This window comes from Chlorocebus sabaeus, chromosome 10 (assembly GCF_047675955.1).
Source record: "Chlorocebus sabaeus isolate Y175 chromosome 10, mChlSab1.0.hap1, whole genome shotgun sequence".
NCBI classification, from domain to species: domain Eukaryota; kingdom Metazoa; phylum Chordata; class Mammalia; order Primates; family Cercopithecidae; genus Chlorocebus; species Chlorocebus sabaeus.
Window position 1 is genome coordinate 44,805,013 of NC_132913.1, and position 18,657 is coordinate 44,823,669.

General features: G+C 37.1%; 1 protein-coding gene across 2 annotated transcripts in view; it reads right to left on the minus strand.

The window, feature by feature from the left end:
• Positions 1–18,657, minus strand: part of ACVR1C (activin A receptor type 1C) — a 97,177-nt gene that overhangs the window by 61,597 nt on the left and 16,923 nt on the right. Inside the window, exon 1 of one of the 2 annotated variants that reach the window (XM_007965022.3) lies at positions 266–2,343. The exons of the other annotated variant lie outside the window; for it this stretch is intronic. The gene's annotated coding sequence lies outside the window, so the exon portion shown is untranslated. Of the gene's footprint in view, positions 1–265; positions 2,344–18,657 lie in introns of those variants that run through there. 2 annotated transcript variants of the gene reach the window in all.

The window sequence follows — 18,657 nt, forward strand, 5'->3', positions numbered from 1 at the left end:
CTTTCAATAAAGATTCAGCTGGTAGAAATACTACTTCTCAGGCTGCAACCAAAAAATTCAGAACTCCACAAATAAGGGAAGACACCCATCACAAAGAAAAACTGTTCCTTTGCACAAAGTAGCAATTACATTCCCCATTAAAGAAGGTTTAGAGCTGAGAAGGAATGAAACCAGCAGGGATTCTGTCCAGGAGAACTGCTTAAACTTCCAGCTGCAGTGCTCAATTTAGTTAGAGTTCAGCACATTGTAAATTATTCGTACTAACCATTTGGAATTTTCTCAGTCCAAAGGCAACATTGATTGAAACTCAAGGTTTTAGCTCACTTGACCACCAGCCACCCGAGACTTTAGACAAGTTCCCCAATCTCTCCAGATCTTATCCTCTTCACCTGTAAAATAAGGAGGTCAAGAAGCAGGCTAGAAGACTTCTAAAGACCCCTCCAGTTCTCTAGTCCTCTGCTACTCTGAACTTGTGTCACAGTTCTCAATATAAGTGACTTAAGGATTACCTATGATAGATGAAAAGAGAGAGCTGGGGTTAGGGATGTGAACAGGATTGGTCTGTGCCCCCAAATTCACACGCTGCTATTTCAGAGGGTGAGAGAATTCTACTGGTTTCTAAATCAGCAAAACTTCTCCAATTAATGTTAAAGATTGTTTATCTTGTACTATATATATTACACAAGAATTGAATGTTCTTTTCAATATCAGCATGAAATCTGGGGGCGATGGGGGGAAAGTGATGGAGGCCTGAAAATGTTCATAGCCTCTCTGAGTTATGTGAGACAATCTAGAGACTGTCACAGGATCACAGAAACGGTATGCAAGACCAAAAGCAACTCAAAAGAGCACCACACTTCAGCAATCTGAATACTCTACATTCTACTAAGTAGATATGAAAACGTTTCCCAAAAATATTTCAATGGCTGACAGCAATTAGAGCTTAAAACTGACTAGAATGATGTTATTTATTTACTTATTGCCTCAAAACTTTGAATACATATGGAAAGGACACGTATGATGGCACAATGTCACAAAGCTTTTAGTGCAATTTTAAAACTTAACGGGAAAATTTCTATTTAGCATTTTTGCTTATCAGCGTGGTGATTAACTGAAAGTTTCACCTTTCAAAGAAGGCTTTTTCCAGAAATACCATTAATAACCTTCGCTGCTAAGCTCCTCCAGTGTGGGACAATTAGTAATCAACCATAAAGGGATACAATATAATCAAAATGGTTCATGACAAAATTATTTGTGTGGATTCTCTTAAAACATCCCTTTGAAAGGATGAAAATGCAGGATTCTTAGATAGGAAGATGGGCAGCCTTCTCCTTCCTGCCTTTGGAAGTCAAGGCATGAATGGGCAACAGGCTAGCAGGGGTGGCAGTTGGTGATACTGCTCTTGGGTATATAGCAGTGTTTCCAAGGCTTAATCTTTGTTTCCTTAAGGAGGATACAGCCTATCTGGAGTCCTCTGGCCCAGTTTAGACTTTGCAGCCATGTAGGGGAAAAAACAGACCCTATTTGAAGGGTCAAAGAAAAGAGTATTCCCAATCACAGGACACGTTTCCTCTGCCACTCCTCACATACAATTCTTGCTTGGTTTGAAAGGTTATTTTCTTACCCTGGCAGCCTAAATGATTCCTCATCAAACTGTTTCCCAGTAGTTGGGGTTTCTTAATCTACTGTCTTCTGCTTTGGAGAATATTGGTGTTTAATGGATTCCAATTACATTTAGAATAAAGCAAAATCCACAATCATTATCATGACCTGATAGGCTAATAGTCTGGGTTCATCCCACTCATCCAATCTCATCTCTCATAACTCAGCCTTCCGGAGCACTTGTCTCCTTTTCGCAGCTGTGATATAACAAGTTTCCCACCTCATGGCCTTTACTCATCTTTTTCCCTTTGCCTGTAGTGCTCTCCCCTTTCTTCTCATTCTCCAGGTCTTAGCTCAAATGTCACCACCTCAGAGAAATCTTCAGTAACTACCCTTGCTCAAGGATCTGTTCCCCATCCTTCCTGCTATGTATCACAATCTATAATTCGCTTTTTAATTGTATTAGCCCCACTAGAATGAAAATTTCATGAGGGCAGGGCCCTTCTCCTGTTTTATCTACTATCACTTCCCCAACATTTAGAATAGGGTCTGGCAGTGTGGTAAAATTCAATAAAGATGTATTGAATTACAAATTGTAGAAAACTGCAAAGTACAGAAGAAATTTTTGTCCATGCTATTTATCTCTTGGATGAATTTTAAAGTTTCTTCTCAGTTTGAAAGAGGTTTTTATAAAGATAGAATAGAATAGAATAGAATAGAATAGAATAGAATAGAATAGAATAGAACAGAATAGAAATATAGAATAGATTTAGCTTTCATATAGCTTTTCCCACTTTCATATTTATTTGCTTTTTCTAACACATTACCTTTATTATTTGGGGGGTAGGGGGTGGAAAGATACTTACCCCTTGTCAAAAAGAAGTCAAGTAATACACATAAAGAAGGAAGTAAAATAAAATACATCACCCTTAATCCCAAATCCCCCAAACCACTACTGTATACAACCTCTCCAAATATTACTTTGTGGAGTTTCACACTAGATATGCATAGTGATGTTCTCATTAAAAGCCTAATAACATGATAGACATAAACTGTGTCTATCAATATTTTACTCTGCAATTTATTTTGCTTTAAAGCTTAGAAAATCTCCCATCCAGATATTTTCTAGTCAATATTTTCTTCCAGTTTCTGATCTGTTTCTTAGACACTTAAATATATATGCAATTTTGACATGGATCATCCAAATCATAGATAATATACAAATCTCCTTGACAGTAGTAAGTGAATTACTTTATGGCAAGTCTTTAGATACATTTTTAAAATCATTATTTAAAGAGTACTTTACTATATGCCAAAATACTAAAAAACTCTTTGGCAAAGAGTCAAGGCAGGGAGGGAGGCAGAGAGGAGAGAGAAAAGGCATGCACTAAAGCAACTTGACTGTGTAGGTTAAAGGATGTTAGGACAGTGTGGTAAACTGAGCCAGGGACACATGTAGGAGCTGCGTAGGAGCTGCGAGCTGCGTTGGGACACAGAAGTGAAGCACTACTGAATCCGGCTGGTGCTGGGGGTAAGAGATAGGGGCAGGGGCGGGAAGGTTTCTTGGAGGAGAATCTTGAGAAGCATACCTGTTCACCCTTCCTGCCGTTTGGAGGACGAGTCCCAGCCCATCCTCTCAGTAGTCCTCCAAGACGGTCCAGAGAGCACCCACCAGCCTGAGGAAACCGCGGCAGTCCTCCCCCACCAGGCAGTGTGGAAATACCTCCTGCTGCGAGGCGGCACCGCATGGACACTAACTGCCCCCACTTTGTCAACGGGTTTGGTAACACTCACTGCCCCAATGGAACTCCATTCCCGGTCCCCAGCCCGCTCCCCACCCCAACAATGACCTTGGCACCCCAACCCACCCCCGCGGAGCTCCCCTTGCCTGGACTTGCAGGTTGGAGCTCGGAGCCCTACCCCAGAGCAGCGGTCAGCGGCTTCCGCCTCCCCTTCGTCTGATGAATTTGCGAAAGGGCACCCTGGGGTCGCCGGGATGCCCTAGCTGTCCGCTGGACCTTGGTGCAGTGAATTCGCCCCCGACGACAGCTCCCGCGGGGCTCAGCCACCTGCCCGAGGGCAGGGCAACGTGCTCCGACGGCTTCCCGGCGCATCAGGGTACCATCTAGTGGCAGCAGAGGCAGGACGCAGGCTATTTTTTACAGAATGACCTCCACTCCGGATTAGCATTTCTCAAGCATTTTTAAAACCTGTGTGTCTTTAAAATAATCATAAAATGTTACACTCTCGATTTTGTTATTTGAAATTTTAAAATAAAATGCCTTGTCTAGAAGCAAATCAATGCAGTGATGATTTGATGACGCTTTTTCATTTGGAAATAGTGGCCCTCCACTCTCCAGCACCCTTGAAGATCACCATTTTAGCCTGGGAGGACTTGCTAGACCGGTATTTATTGAGAGAAATCTCTTGTTTGAACCAAAAGATTCCACCTATCCAAATACTGCCAGTGAAGTCTTTCCAAATTGTAAGAAGAAATGAGAAACTGATAAGCCCTTAATGTGTATTATAATTTGCATATTCTTGGGAGGCCGAGACGGGCGGATCACGAGGTCAGGGGATCGAGACCATCCTGGCTAACACGGTGAAACCCTGTCTAAAAATACAAACCCTACTAAAAATACAAAAAATTAGCCAGGCATGGCGGCGGGCGCCTGTAGCCCCAGCTACTCGGGAGGCTGAAGCAGGAGAATGGCGTGAACCCGGTAGGCGGAGCTTGCAGTGAGCCGAGATTGCACCACTGAACTTCAGCCTGGGCGACAGAGCGAGACTCTGTCTCAAAATAATAATAATTATTATAATTATTATTATTATATTATTATTATTTGCATATTCACGTAGGTCCTGTTGGTCTTATAGCTGTTATATTTACGCTCACATAAAATCATACCTGATAATGGTGGTTACCAGATTTGCAAATTACACTGACCAGTAAAATTTCAAAAATAATTTGGGGACCCAACCAAGGGTTACATCAAATTTTTGTGTTGTCAAGGAAGAACATTGAAAAAAAAAAATCGGTGGCTCATGCCTGTAATCCCAGCACTTTGGGAGGCCGAAGCAGGCAGATCATGAGGTCAGGAGATCGAGACCATCCTGGCTAACATGGGGAAACCCCATCTCTACTAAAAATACAAAAAATTAGCCGGGCATGGTGGTGGGCGCCTGTAGTCCCAGCTACTCGGGAGGCTGAGGCAGGAGAATGGTGTGAACCCAAGAGGCGGAGCTTGCAGTGAGCCAATAATGCACCACTGCACTCCAGCCTGGGCAACAGAGTGAGACTCCATATAAAAAAACAAAAAAAAAAGCATTCTCTATTACCATCATTTCAAAAAAGAACTCAATTCACATGATTTAATCATTTCACACTGTATACATATCAAAACAACACATTATACCTCACAAATATATACAATTATGATTTGTTAATTAAAATATTTATTAAAAGAAAACAATAAAATAGCTCACATTAAAAAAAGAAAAAAGAGCATTATAATACCAATTAAGAAAGTAAAGACATAAATCCCAGAATTAAGGTCTGACTTTACCAAACTCAAGGATATCTTTTAAAAATTTTCAAATGTGGATAAATATAATTGCATTTTATAATGTTACATTTCTTTTATTTCTTTTAATGGTCTTTTCTTTTTTTTTTTTTTTAGATGAAGTCTCACTCTGTCACCCATACTGGAGTACAGTGGCACAGCCTCGCCTCACTGCAACCTCCACCTCCTGGTTTCAAGTGATTCTCCTGCCTCAGCCTTCCGAGTAGCTGGGATTACAGGCGCTCACCACCAAGCTCGGCTAATTTTGTATTTTTAGTAGACGGAGGGTTTCCACCATGTTGGCCAGGGTGGTCTCGAACTCCTGACCTCAAATGATCCATCCATCTCGGCCTCCCAAAGTGCTGGGACTGCAGGCGTGAGTCACCCGCCCAGCTTTAACAGCCTTTTTCTAATAAAAATTATTAATCTAGGGTTGACTGCATCAGAAAGTGGAGCTGAGTGTCCAACCTGTTATTATTCCAACCTATTGTGTTCACAATGAAAGGCCATACTCCACATGGAAACGCTGTCTCAAGTGGAAGGGGCAATTGTCTGTAGTGCTATTTTTACTCAATATGGAATATTCTGGAAACTGAAAAAAGCTGAATAGTCCGGGCACAGTGGCTCACACCTGTAATCCCAGCACTTTGGGAGGCCAAGGCAGGCGGATCACGAGATCAGGAGACTGAGACCATCCTGGCTAACACAGTGAAACCCCGTCTCTACTAAAAATACAAAAAATTAGCTGGGCGTGGTGGTGGGCGCCTGTAGTTCTGGCTACTTGGGAGGCTAAGGCAGGAGAACGGCGTGAACCCGAGAGGCGAAGCTTGCAGTGAGCCGAGATGGCGCCAATGCACTCCAGCCTGAGTTCAAAAACAAAAAAAAAAAGCTGAATAATAATAGCCACCCACTCCAAGCAACAGAGAAAGCTAATAATGGCCGACCAGGTGTCTAGCTAACAAGGCACATCTCTGCCCAGGGAACAGAGCTGCTGAGCTTTCCTGGCTCAACAAACTCACTCTAGATAGATGTTCACCTACCAGAAATTCACTTGGCAATGCCTCCATCAGTACTGGAGCACAAATCTTAACAGTGTATTTGATCAGCCTGCACACGTTGGTCTATTTTACAGAACTTGGAAGATAGTATGCATTTTCTGAATTAGTACAGTCTTGTGTTCAATATATTGCTTGTCAAGTCTATGATTTACTTGATGATTAACTCCTGATCAAGAATACACCATACACTTTTAACACTGTTTCTACAGGAAATGTTTACCAATTATAATCAATTCCGGAAGGATACTATTTCCAGCAATATCTTGCAGTGGTAAGTAAGCAGGGATTGCTACTCTGTAGCATGGAGAAGTGAACCTGTGTAAAGAAAAAACACCACAGGATCCCTAATCCAGTCCAGGGCATTTAGGGAACAAGTTAGGAGACTTGGGGTTCTAATCCTAGTTCTAGTAATATGGCCTCTGGGTCTTATGTGTTCAACTGATCTGTTTAAGAAAGAATTCAATTAAATGATCTCTAATGTGCCTTTCAGTTGTAACATTCTATAACCCTAAAAGCAGAAGGCATCAATGGCCACCATCCAGTATCAGAAAGAGCAACATGAGTGACAGCATACCCAGAAAACCAAGTTGTTGCCCTAGAATCACAGTTAGGGAAGAAAACTGTTCAGGAGAATTAATGTATTCTGATAAAGACTGACATGAATAATCAGAGTTCATATTTTGAAGGTCTGTTCAGTCAGTGAGATCTAGTTTTGTGTTTTCAAACTCTATTAAAGTAGAGAACATAGAAACCAAATGAGAAAAGAGCAGAGTTCAGTGATGAAAGGAGTATATGGCATAATCAATCTATTTGGGAAATATGCCATGAAATGCAAAAAAACAATTAACCACAAAAAATATTAAGTTCCAAACTAAAAGCTAAGAAAGCTCTGACTTGTTAAGCAGAAGCAATTAAAAGTAACCAGTAAGTAATCAACAATTAATAGTCATATTATGCAGTTACAAGATTGAAGAGATACAAAAACAGAACTGTCTGTCTCAAGTTTAGAATGAAAGTAGCAAAGAAAATTGAAAAGGTAAAGTCCTCAAGGGTTCTCAGGGGCTCATTCGTCAGAAATTTTTACCACAATCCACAGCTGCATATTTATATATGATCAGATATGGTAAAGAATAGATAATTCTCAATCTAGAAATAAAAGGAAACTATCCTAAGAAGCTGATCTAGCTAAAAAATAGAGTGGCAAGCTCAGAGTTGAAAAGGGAAGAGGAGGACAAGTGATTTGGAAGGATCTTTTTGTTTCATTAAGGCTGATCCTAGCTGAGCATCTTTCCAACATTGACCATGAGGCTCAAAAGTTTAGCCTGGATAATATGAAGAACGCATATACTGTGCAAACATAAAAAGGGCAGCATCACCTACCGCTCCCTTCAAAGAAGATGGGTGGGAAAGGGAGCTGATGAATGGGGAGCACATTTTAAAAATCCACAATGCTTTTTTAAAATATAATTCTTAGACTTCTAGGAATTATCATAACTATTTCCGAAGGTAGGTTACTGGCCAGGCGCAGTGGCTTGCACCTGTAATTCCAGCACTTTGGGAGGCTGAGGCGGGTGGATCACTTGAGGTCAGGAGTTCAAGACCAGCCTAGCCAACATGGTGAAACCCCGTCTCTACTAAAAACATAAAATTAGCCAGGCATAGTGGCAGGCTTCTGTAATCCCAGTTACTCAGGAGGCTGGGACACGAGAATCACTTGAACCTGGGAGGCAGAGGTTGCAGTGAGCCGAGATTGTACCACTGCACTCCAGCCTGGGTGATAAAAAAAGACACTCTCAAAAAATAAAAATAAAAATAAACTAAAAAAAGAAGGTAGGTTACCTGGCTTCTCCTGATTCCTTTTATCTATCAAGATACTGTTGAGTAACGTAATTGCCTGTTTCTTTTTTGCAGCTGCCCAAATATATTTCAAGACATAAAAGTATAAAAGTGAGGAAACATAAGAAAGAAGTTATAGGACCTCCAAAAAGTCTCAAAGAATTCATATTAGCCAGATGAAAAGGAAAGTCTAAGGTAGGTCATCTAAGTCTTGTTGCTTCTTTTATAGTGATATAAAACAAAACAAAACAAAAACTATAGCAAAGAAACAAACGAAAACCTTGTTTTTAGCTGTGTCTGAGTTTAACATTGTTGGAATTCAGCAAGGTGCAGTAAAAAAGATCCTACACTTTGGAAGATGCCTATCTGTAGTTCTAATCCTGAGTCACCCCTAACCCTGCTATGCAGCCTGAGAGGTTACCACACCTCTCTAAATCTGTCCATGCACTGATGAAGTAGGGATAATAATTCCTATCTCACAGGATTATTATGAAAATTTTAAAAACAGATATTCTAGATAACACATTTAACACACCACAGATGTTTAAAAAAAAAAAAAAAAGGAAAAAAAAGAACACCCAAAAATTAAGCTCCTGCTATTACAAGTTATGGGCTATTCAGAGCTCAACATTTAAGGCACAAACCACACTCCTTAAAAATAGCTTTCAGTGTTTCTCACAACTTTCTGGTTCTGATTAACGTTTTCCTTGGTAGTGACACTGCCACACTAAGGTGATAAAATCAGCAGCTCCAAATCAAGATAGATATTTTTGTTAAAATTTAAAAAAATGGTATCCATACATAATGAACGGGTAGATGTATCTGGAACATTAACTCCCATATTGGTTACTACACTAATTTTTCCTTTTCAATCAATTATTTCTTGGGCCTGATAATTTCAACAGAAAAATGAACAAAGTAGATGAACAGAGAAAGAAAAGCTGTCAATAAACATGAAAAGTTTAAATCTCACTAATAATCAAAACAGAAAATTAATGCAAAGACATAACTTTCACTTGCCAAATTAGAAATGATGTTGTAAGTTACAACACCCAGAAATGGTTGGGGGGTTGGTCAATGAAATTTCATCTTCATACACAGTTGGTAGAGTATCAGTTGGTACAAACTCTTAGATGTACAATCTGAAATATTTATCTCAAGTCATAAAAATATTTATGATATTTGTGGTTGTATTTCTACTTCTACATGAAATAAACACAAAAGTTTCTTTAAAACTTCCATTACAGAGTTATTATTCACTAAAGTAAAAAACAGAAATAGACTAAACACCCCCAAATCAAGTAATATCCTCCTTTTTAGTAATATTTAGATTGGAACTTGCTCACTATAAATATGAAAAGTAAAATAATTAAACATACAGGATATGTGCTCAATTTTTATACATGCATTGAAATAAATTGAAACACATTCAAATATTAATAGTGGTTATCTCTGAGGTATGGGAATAAAGATGATTTTTACATTTTCAACACCTTTTCCTAATTTCCAATAAAGAATATATTAATATTCTGTAATCAGGAATGAATATTATTTATGAATATTATTTTGTTAAAGTTCACTTCTTGTTCTGTCAAAGTATTTAGTTCACAGGGAGTAGCTAAACATATCATAGAGACATCTTCAGTCAGTTTTTCAGCAAAGGCCTCTAACATAATCCTGATGGTGGGGTCTGGGTAAACACCCACAGGTTCGACCGCTAGACTATACACCATAGCTAAAGCAAATCTGTTTTCAAGTCCAAAAATTGGAATTTGTGGTCTGAAACAGGCTAGCATACTTGAAAGCAGGGCTGTCCCTGGAAATTCAAATACATCGTCATCATAAAATGACTCCTACTCTACATGGAAACTTACCTGATCTCTGGGACATAAATAAGACTAGCCTAGTTTGATGATCTTTCCATAACTTTTCCTCTTACCTTTTAATTGTTGAGAGAGGGTTACAACAGACACAGTGACTTTCCCTGACTGAAGAAGATAATCAAGAAAATGCTGACTGCCCACTATGTGCATGGCACTGTACTCAACAAGGGGTACCTCTAATCTGACTCAGCAAAGTAGGTTTGTTAACACATTAATGAGCCTCTGTAGAAACTGCAGATGCAAGCAAAATTCTCCATAAGCAAGCTTAATTCTATAGTAAAGAGAGAAAAGGAGCCCAAGTAGCCCATAAGTGTTCTCCTGTAGGTGATAAATGACCTTTCAAGTCTAACCAAGTGCTTTCACCTAAAAGAACAGGTGAGCAAATGTTGCATTTACAATGAGCTTTATCTGTGTATGGACAATGTCCCTGACTGCAATTTCCTTTGCTAAGAGAAGAAATCACTATTCCATGTTAACAAATTAAACATAACCTAATTTATCCTAACTTGATTTCATTTCTATCTACTTAATACCATTTTGCAGAATGAAGATTACACAGATAAAAAACATTTTAATATGTACAGAAATTCCTCACTTTCAAAGAAGTTATAAAACATGGGTAAATTTTAATTATTTATAATTTTAAAATATTTCTATTGAATTAATGTTATAAGTGCACATGGCAAAAAAAAATAGTATAGGAAGAATTTAAAAGAAAAGCATCCATCTAGTGACCCACATCTCCCCACTCTCACTTCCCAGAGGTACCCACTTTTAACTACTGTTGTTATTATTTAGGACATTATGTTAGGACATTAATTTTAAAAATATATCTGATTAACCAATTTGAAACATAATCTGTTGACTTCCTGATCTGTATGACTTCTTAGTTTATCTATAGGCTCTCCAATTTGGGGAGGAGAGCCGGGTTTATTGAGCTGTAATTTACATATAGCAATTATTACAGTAACTATTTTAATGTAGTTGTATGAGTTTTGACAACTACAATTCCATAATCCCTCCTGCCAAACTTATACTACTTTTCAGACAATTTCTCTCTCTGTCTCAACTGCTGGCAAGCACTGATATTTTCTGTTCCTATACTTTTGCCTTCTTCAGAATGTCAAACAAAGGCAGTCTTTTGAGTCTGGCTTTTTGCATTTGGTTTAAGGCACTTGAGATTTATTCACCATGTTGCATACATCAGTAGCTTTTTTGAATGCATATACAACTGTTTGTTTATCCATTCATCAGTTAAAGGACATTTGGATTTTTCCCGTTTTTCTGGATTAGAAATAAATCTGTAATAAGCATTAATATACTGTTTTTATGTAAAGTAAGTTTTATTTCTCTTTGTTAAATATCTAGGAGTGGGATTACTATTTTGTATAGAAGGTGTACATTTAACTTTACATAGAATTGCCAAAGCGTTTTCCAAAGGGCTTGTATCATTTTACATTTCCACCAGTAATGTATGAGAGTTCCAGTTACTTATAGATTTCATCCACTTCTTACTGAGTTGTTTCCTTATTATCGAGTTCTGAGTATTCTTTATATTTTTTGGAGACAAGTGCTTTATAAGATATGTGCTTTGCAAACATTATCTCCTGGCCTGCATCTTGTCTTCACATTCTCTTAACGGCATCTTTCAAGGAACAGAAGTTTGTAATTTTGATGAAGTCTAATTTATTCAGTATTTTTCTTTTACAGATCATGCTTTTAGTACCCTCATCTAAGAAATGTTGCCTAACCTAAGATCAAAATGTTTTCTATGTTTTCTTTTAGAAGTTTCATAGTTTTAGATTTTATTCTTAGGTCCATTTTAGTTAATACTTGTAAACATGCAAGGGATTTTGATTATTTATTTATTTATGTATGTATTTATTTATTTATTTATTTTTGCTTATGAATGTATCCAGTGTAATTTGTTGAAAAGGCTATTCTTTCTCCGTTAAATTGTCTTTATAATTTTGTCAAAAAAATCAATTAACATATATATGTATGTGGATCTATTTCTGGTTTCTCTATTCTATTCTGTTGATCAATGTGCCTCTCCTTCTGTCAATACCACACTGTCTTAATTATTGTAGATTTATAATGAATCTTGAAATAGGTACTACGAGGATTCCAACTTTGTTCTTGTTTTACAAAATTGACTTGGGTATTCTCATTCCTTTGCCTTTCCCTATAAATTTTAGAATCACCTTGGTGAATTCTACATAAACTCCAGTTGAGATTTTGACTGAAACTTTGCAATCTATAGACCAATTTAGAGAAAATTAATAAATTGACAACACTGAGCAATTGATTCTGTGAATATAGTACAATACGCCCTCAATATCCGCAGGGAATTTGTTCCATGTCTCCTGAGGATATTGAAATCCATGGATGTTCAAGTCTCTTCTATAAAATGGCATAACATTTGCTTATAACCTATGGACATCCTCCCCTATACTTCATTTTACTTTTATTTAAATATTTATTGATACATAATGTCTTATAAGGCACATATCAGCATTGGTTACATGCACAGAATGTATAATAGTCAAGTCGGGGTATCTACTACCTTGAGATTTATCATTTCTACGTGTTGGTAACATTTCAAGTCCCCTCTTCTAGTTACTTTGAAATATACAATATATTGTTGGAAAGTACAGTACCCCTAATCTGCTATCAAACATTAGAACTTATTTCTTCTAAATAATTATATGTTTGCACCCATTAACAAACCCCTCTTCAGCACCCCCTCCCACTTTCCCTCCTTCCCAGCTTTTGGTATCTGTCATTCTATTCTCTATGTTCAGGAGAGCAAGTCTTTTAGCTCACATATATGAATGAGAATATATGGTATTCGTCTTTCTGTACCTGGCTTATTTCACTTGACAAAATGACCTCCAGTTCCATCATGTTGCTGCAAATAACATGGTTACATTCTGTTTTATGGCTGAACATATTCCATCATGTATGTATATCACATTTTCTTTATCCATTCATCCACTGATGGACACTTAGGCTGATTCCACAATGTAGGTTTTGAGTAGTGCTGTGATAAACATGTGAGTGCAGGTATCCCTTTGATATAGTGATTCATTTCCTTTGGATAAATACCCAGTAGTGGGATTGCTGGATTGAATAGTAGTTCTAATTTTAGTTTTTTAAGGAAACTTCATGCTGTTTTTCATAGTGATTGTACTTGTTTACATTCCCACCCACAGTGTATAAGAGTTCACTTTTCTCTAGATACTTCGTCAATATCTGTTGTTTTTTGTCTTTTTCCTAATAGCCATTCTAACTGGGATGAGATGATATTTCATCTCATGGTGGTTTTGATTTGCATTTCTCTGATGATTAGTGATGTTGAGTATTTTTTTCATATACCTGTTGGCCATTTGTACGTCTTCTTTTGAGAAATGTCTATTCATAATCTTTCCCCGTTTTTAATAGGATTATTTGTTTGTTTGTTTGTTTTTACTGTTGAGTTTGGGTTCATTTTATATTCTGGATATTAGTCTCCTGTCAAATAAGAAATTACTAATATTTTCTTTCATTCAACAGGTTGTCTCTTCACTCTGTTGATTGCTTCTTTTGCTATACAGAAGCTTTTTTTAGTTTAATATAGTCCCATTTGTCTATTTTTATTTTTTTTGCTTGTTCTTTCATAGTCTTAGCCATAAAATCCTTGCCAAGACCAATGTCATAAAGTGTTTCCCCTGTGTTTTCTTCTAGTAGTTTTATAGTTTCTGGTTTTACACTTAAATCTGTAATCCATCTTGAGTTGATTTTGTATGTAGTGAGGACTAGGGGTCCAGTTTCATTCTTCTGCATATAATTATCCACTTTTCCCAGCATCATTCATTAAAAAGGGTGTCTTTTCCCCCAATGTGTATTCATGGCAGCTTTTTTGAGATCAGTTGGCTGTAAATACTTGGATTTATTTCTGAGTTCTCTATTCTGTTTCATTGGTCTATGCATCTATTTTTATACCAATACCATGCTGCTTGGTCACTATAGCCTTCCAATATGTTTTGAAGTCAGTTAGGATGATGTCTCCAGCTTTGCTCTTTTTTGCTTAGAATTGTTTTGGTTATCTGGGCTCTTTTTTGGTTCCATATGAATTTTAGGATTCTTTTTTTATATTTCTGTGAAAAATGACATTTGGTCACTATAGCCTTCCAATATGTTTTGAAGTCAGTTAGGATAATGTCTCCAGCTTTGCTCTTTTTGCTTAGAATTGTTTTGGTTATCTGGGCTCTTTTTTGATTCCATATGAATTTTAGGATTTTTTTTCTGTGAAAAATGATATTAGTATTTTGATAGAAATTGCATTGAATCTATAGATACCTTTAGGTAGTACAGTCATTTTAACAATACTAACTCTTCAGATCTATGAGCAAGGAATGTCTTTTCATTTGTTTGTGTCCTTTTCAATTTCTTTCATCATTGTTTTCTGGTTTTTCTTGTATAGATGTTTCACATTCTTAGTTAAGTTTGTGTATGTATTTTTGTAGCTATTTTAAATGAGATTGCCTTCCTGATTTTTGCTTAGCTAATTCATTACTGAAGTATATAAATGCTACATATTTTTGAATGTCAGTTTTGTATCTTGCACCTTTACTGAATTGAACAGTTCTAGGAGTTTTTTTGGTGGAGGCTTTTGATTTTTCTAAATATAAGATCATGTCCCCCGCAAAGAGGGATGATTTTATTTCCTCATTTCCAATTTGAATGCCTTTTACTTCTTTCTCTGGTCTGACTGCTCTGGCTGGGTCTTCCAGTACTATGTTGAAAAGGAGTGGTGAGAGTCAGCATTCTTGTCTTGTTGCAGTTCTTAGAGGAAAGGCTTTCAATTTTTCCCCATTTAGTATGATATTAGCTGTCGGTTTGTCACATATTACTTTTATTATTTTGAAGTATATGCCTTCTACACCTAGATTATTGAGAGTTTTTTTATCAAAATGAATTGCTAAATTTTATCAAATACTTTTTCTGCATCTATTGAAATAATCATATGATCTTTGTTCTTCATTCTGTTGATGTGAAGTATAACATTTATCAATTTGTGTATGTTGAAACATACTTGCATCCTTGACATGAATCCCACCTGATCATTATATGTTATCTTTTTGATGTGCTGTTAGATTCAGTTTGTTAGTATTTTGTGAAGGATTTTTGCATCTTTGTCCATCAGAGATACTGGCGTGTAGATTTCTTTTTTGGTTGTGTCATTGTCTAGGACTATCAGGGTATTGCTGGCCTTAAAAAATGAGTTTAGGAGAATTTCTTGCTCTTCAATTTTTTCTAATAGTTTTAGGATAATTGGTATTAGATCTTCTTTATATGTTTGGTAGAATTCCACAGTGAATACATCTAGTCCTGAGCTTTTTCTCGCTAGAAGACTTGTCATTACGACTCAGTCTCACTACTAGTTATTGGTCTGTTCAGGTTTTCTATTTCTTTCTGATTCAATCTTGGTAGGCTGTATGTTTCCAGGAATTTATCCGTTTCCTCTATGTTTTTCAATTTGTTACTTTATAGTTGTTCATAACAGTCTCTGATGGTCTTTTGTATTTTTGTGGTATCAATTATAGTATCTCCTTTTTCACTTCTGATTTTATTTGTGTCTTCTCTCTTTTTTTTTTAATCTAGTTAACAGTTTATTACTTTTGTTTATCTTTTCAAAGAGCCAATTTTTCATCTCATTGATTCTTTGAATTTTTTGTTGTTGTTATTTAGTTCATTTAGTTCTGCTGTGATCTTTATTATTTATTTTCTTCTGGTAATCTGGGGTATGGTTTGCTCTTGAGGTTCATTGAGGTGCCTTGTTAAGTTATTTGAAATCGGGTGTGGTTTTTTTAGTGTGGGCATTTATTGCTATTTAGTGTGGGCATATAGTGCTAACTTCTCTATTAGCACTGCTTTTGCTGTATCCCACAGGTTTTGATATGCTGTGTTTCCATTTTCATTGGTTTCAAAACTTTTTTTTTTAATTTCCATCTTTATTTCTTCCTTGACTCAATGGTTGTTTAGGGGCATGTTGTTTAATTCCCATGAATTTGTATAGTTTCCAAATTTCCTCTTGGTATTGATTTCTAGTTTTATTCCACTGTGATCTGAGAAGATATTTGATATAATTTTAATTTTATAAAATTTGTTGAGACTTGTTTTGCAACCTAACACATGATCTCTCCTGAAGAATGTTCCATGTGTTGATGCAGAGGATGAATATTCTGCAGTTGTTGGATAGAATGCTCTGTATATGTTTGTTAGGTCCATTTGGCCTAAGGTCCAGTTTAAATCCAATGTTGTTTTGTTCATTTTCTGTCTAGATAAACTGTCTAATGCTGAAAGTGGGATGTTGAAGTCTCTCACTATTATTGCATTGCAGTCTCATTCTTTCTCTAGAACTAGTAATATCTGCTTCATGAATCAAGGTACATACGTACTTAGAATTGTTATCTCTGCTTGCTATATAACAACATTCTTTGTCTTCCTTTTTACTGTTCTTGATTTAAGGTCTCTATTATCTGATACAAGTATAATGACTCCTGTTCACTTTTGGTTTCTATTTGTGTAACATATCTTTTTTCATCCCTTTACTTTCAGTGTATGTATCTTTACCGGTAAAGTGCATTTCTCGTAGGCAGTGTATAGTGGGATAATTTTTTGTATCTATTCAACCAGTCTGTATCTTTCAAGTAGAGAATTTAATCCATTTCTATTCAACGTCATTATTGATATGTGAGGTTTTGTTCCTGTCATATTGTTAATTGTTTTCTAGTTGTTTATAAATTCTTTGTTCCTTTCTTTTTCTCTTAATATTTGTCCTTGTGGTTTAGTGGTTCTGTAGTGGTCCTATTTGAGTTATTTCTCTTCCAAATATGTGTGTGTGTGTCATGTCAGTGAGTTTTATACTTTCATGTGTTTTCATGATGGTAATATTTTTCATGATGGTTGTCTTTTTGCTTCCAGGTTTAGGACCCCCTTGAGCATTTCTTATAGTGGCGATCAATTCCCTCAGCATTTGCTTGTCTAAGAAACACGTTATTTCTCCTTCATTTATGAAGGATATTCTCACTGGATATAGTTTTCTTGTGTATCAGTTTTCTTCTTTCAGCATTTTAAATATATCATTCCATTCTCTTATGGCCTATAAGGTTTTTGTTGAGAATTCAGCCTTTAAAAAGATGGGAGTTCCTTTATAGGTTATGACATACTTTTGCTGTTTCTAGAATTCTCTTTTCTCTTTGACTTTAGACAGCTTGATTATAATGTACCATGAAGAAAACATTTTTGAATTTTATCTGTTTGGTAATCATTGGGCCCTGTACTTCAATGTCTAAATCTCTTGCTAGAGTTGGGAAAGTTTTCATCTATTACTTCACTGGATAGGTTTTTAAACCCTTTTGGTGTCTCTTTGCCTTCTGTGATACTAATAATTTGTATATTTGGTCCCTTTATTGTGTCCCATATATTATGAAGATTTCGTTCATTCTTTTTTATTATTTTATATTTGTTTCTTTCTGGCCAGACTTTTTTGAAAGACCTGTATTCAAGTTCTGAGATTATTTTTTCTGCTTGACCTAGTCTTTTGTTGAAGCCTTCAAATGTATGTTGTACTTCATTCAGTAAATTCCTCAGTTCCAGGATTTATTATTATATCTTTGGTAAATTTCTCAATCATATCCTGAATTGTTTTACTGATTTCTTTGCACTATTTTTCAAAGTTCTGTTGTATCTCACTGAGATTCTTTAAACTCAACAATTTGATTTCTTTATCTGGGATCTGTAGAATTCCTTTTAGATTGGGATATATTGCTAGATAATTATTATGTTCCCTCGAAGGTGTCATATGTCCTTGCTTTTTAATGTTTCTTGTGTTCTTACATTGATATCTGCACATCTGACTTAACAGTTACTTCTTCCAATTTTTCAAATTTCCTTTTGTAGGAGAGGACTTTTTCCTAAAGATGTATCTATGGCATTGGTTGGGTAGGGCCCTTCCTCTTTGATTTTGGGTGCATGCAGTAGTGTAGTCTCTGTATGACTTTTTCGTGGTAAATAGCATCAGTGGTATCTATGATTTCCTCAGTGAGTTACAGTATGGTTATGAGTGGAGGCTGTGGTGAAATTGTGCTGATGACAGGAATTCCAGGTGGGCCAGTCTTTAGGCACGAGTGGTGGCAGCAGTGGGCTGAGCGTGCCTGTTGTTAGACTCCAGGGTGGCATATGTTGACTGTGATGTTAGTGGGTCCAGATGGGTCCATTCCTGGGCCTCCGGTAGCTGCTTGGGATGCTGGCAGGTGGGTGGGTGGGTTCTTGGGCCCCTGGGCAATAGGCTTGTTGTGGGCAATGGCAATAGCAGTTGTGGGACAACTTTCTGGATCCTGAGCAGTGTGTGCTGGTGTTGGCAGTATCTGTGATGGGTTGGGTAGACCAGTCCCCAGGCTCCTAGGTGGCATGTGTGGGTGTATTTTGTCAGAGGTGTTGACAGCAAGCTGGGTGGGCCAGCTCTTCAACTTCCTGAGGGAAGTGCACACATGCCAGAGGTGGTGAAATGGGCAGGGTGATCCCCAGGTTCTCAGGCAGAATGCTTGGGCTCTGTGGATGCGGTGCCAGGGTGGACAGGTCTGACCTTGGTGCCCTGGTGATATGCACGGCATGGGCTGTAGTAGACAATGTGAGGTAATCTGTGGTGAAGGGTGTGGAGAACACGAC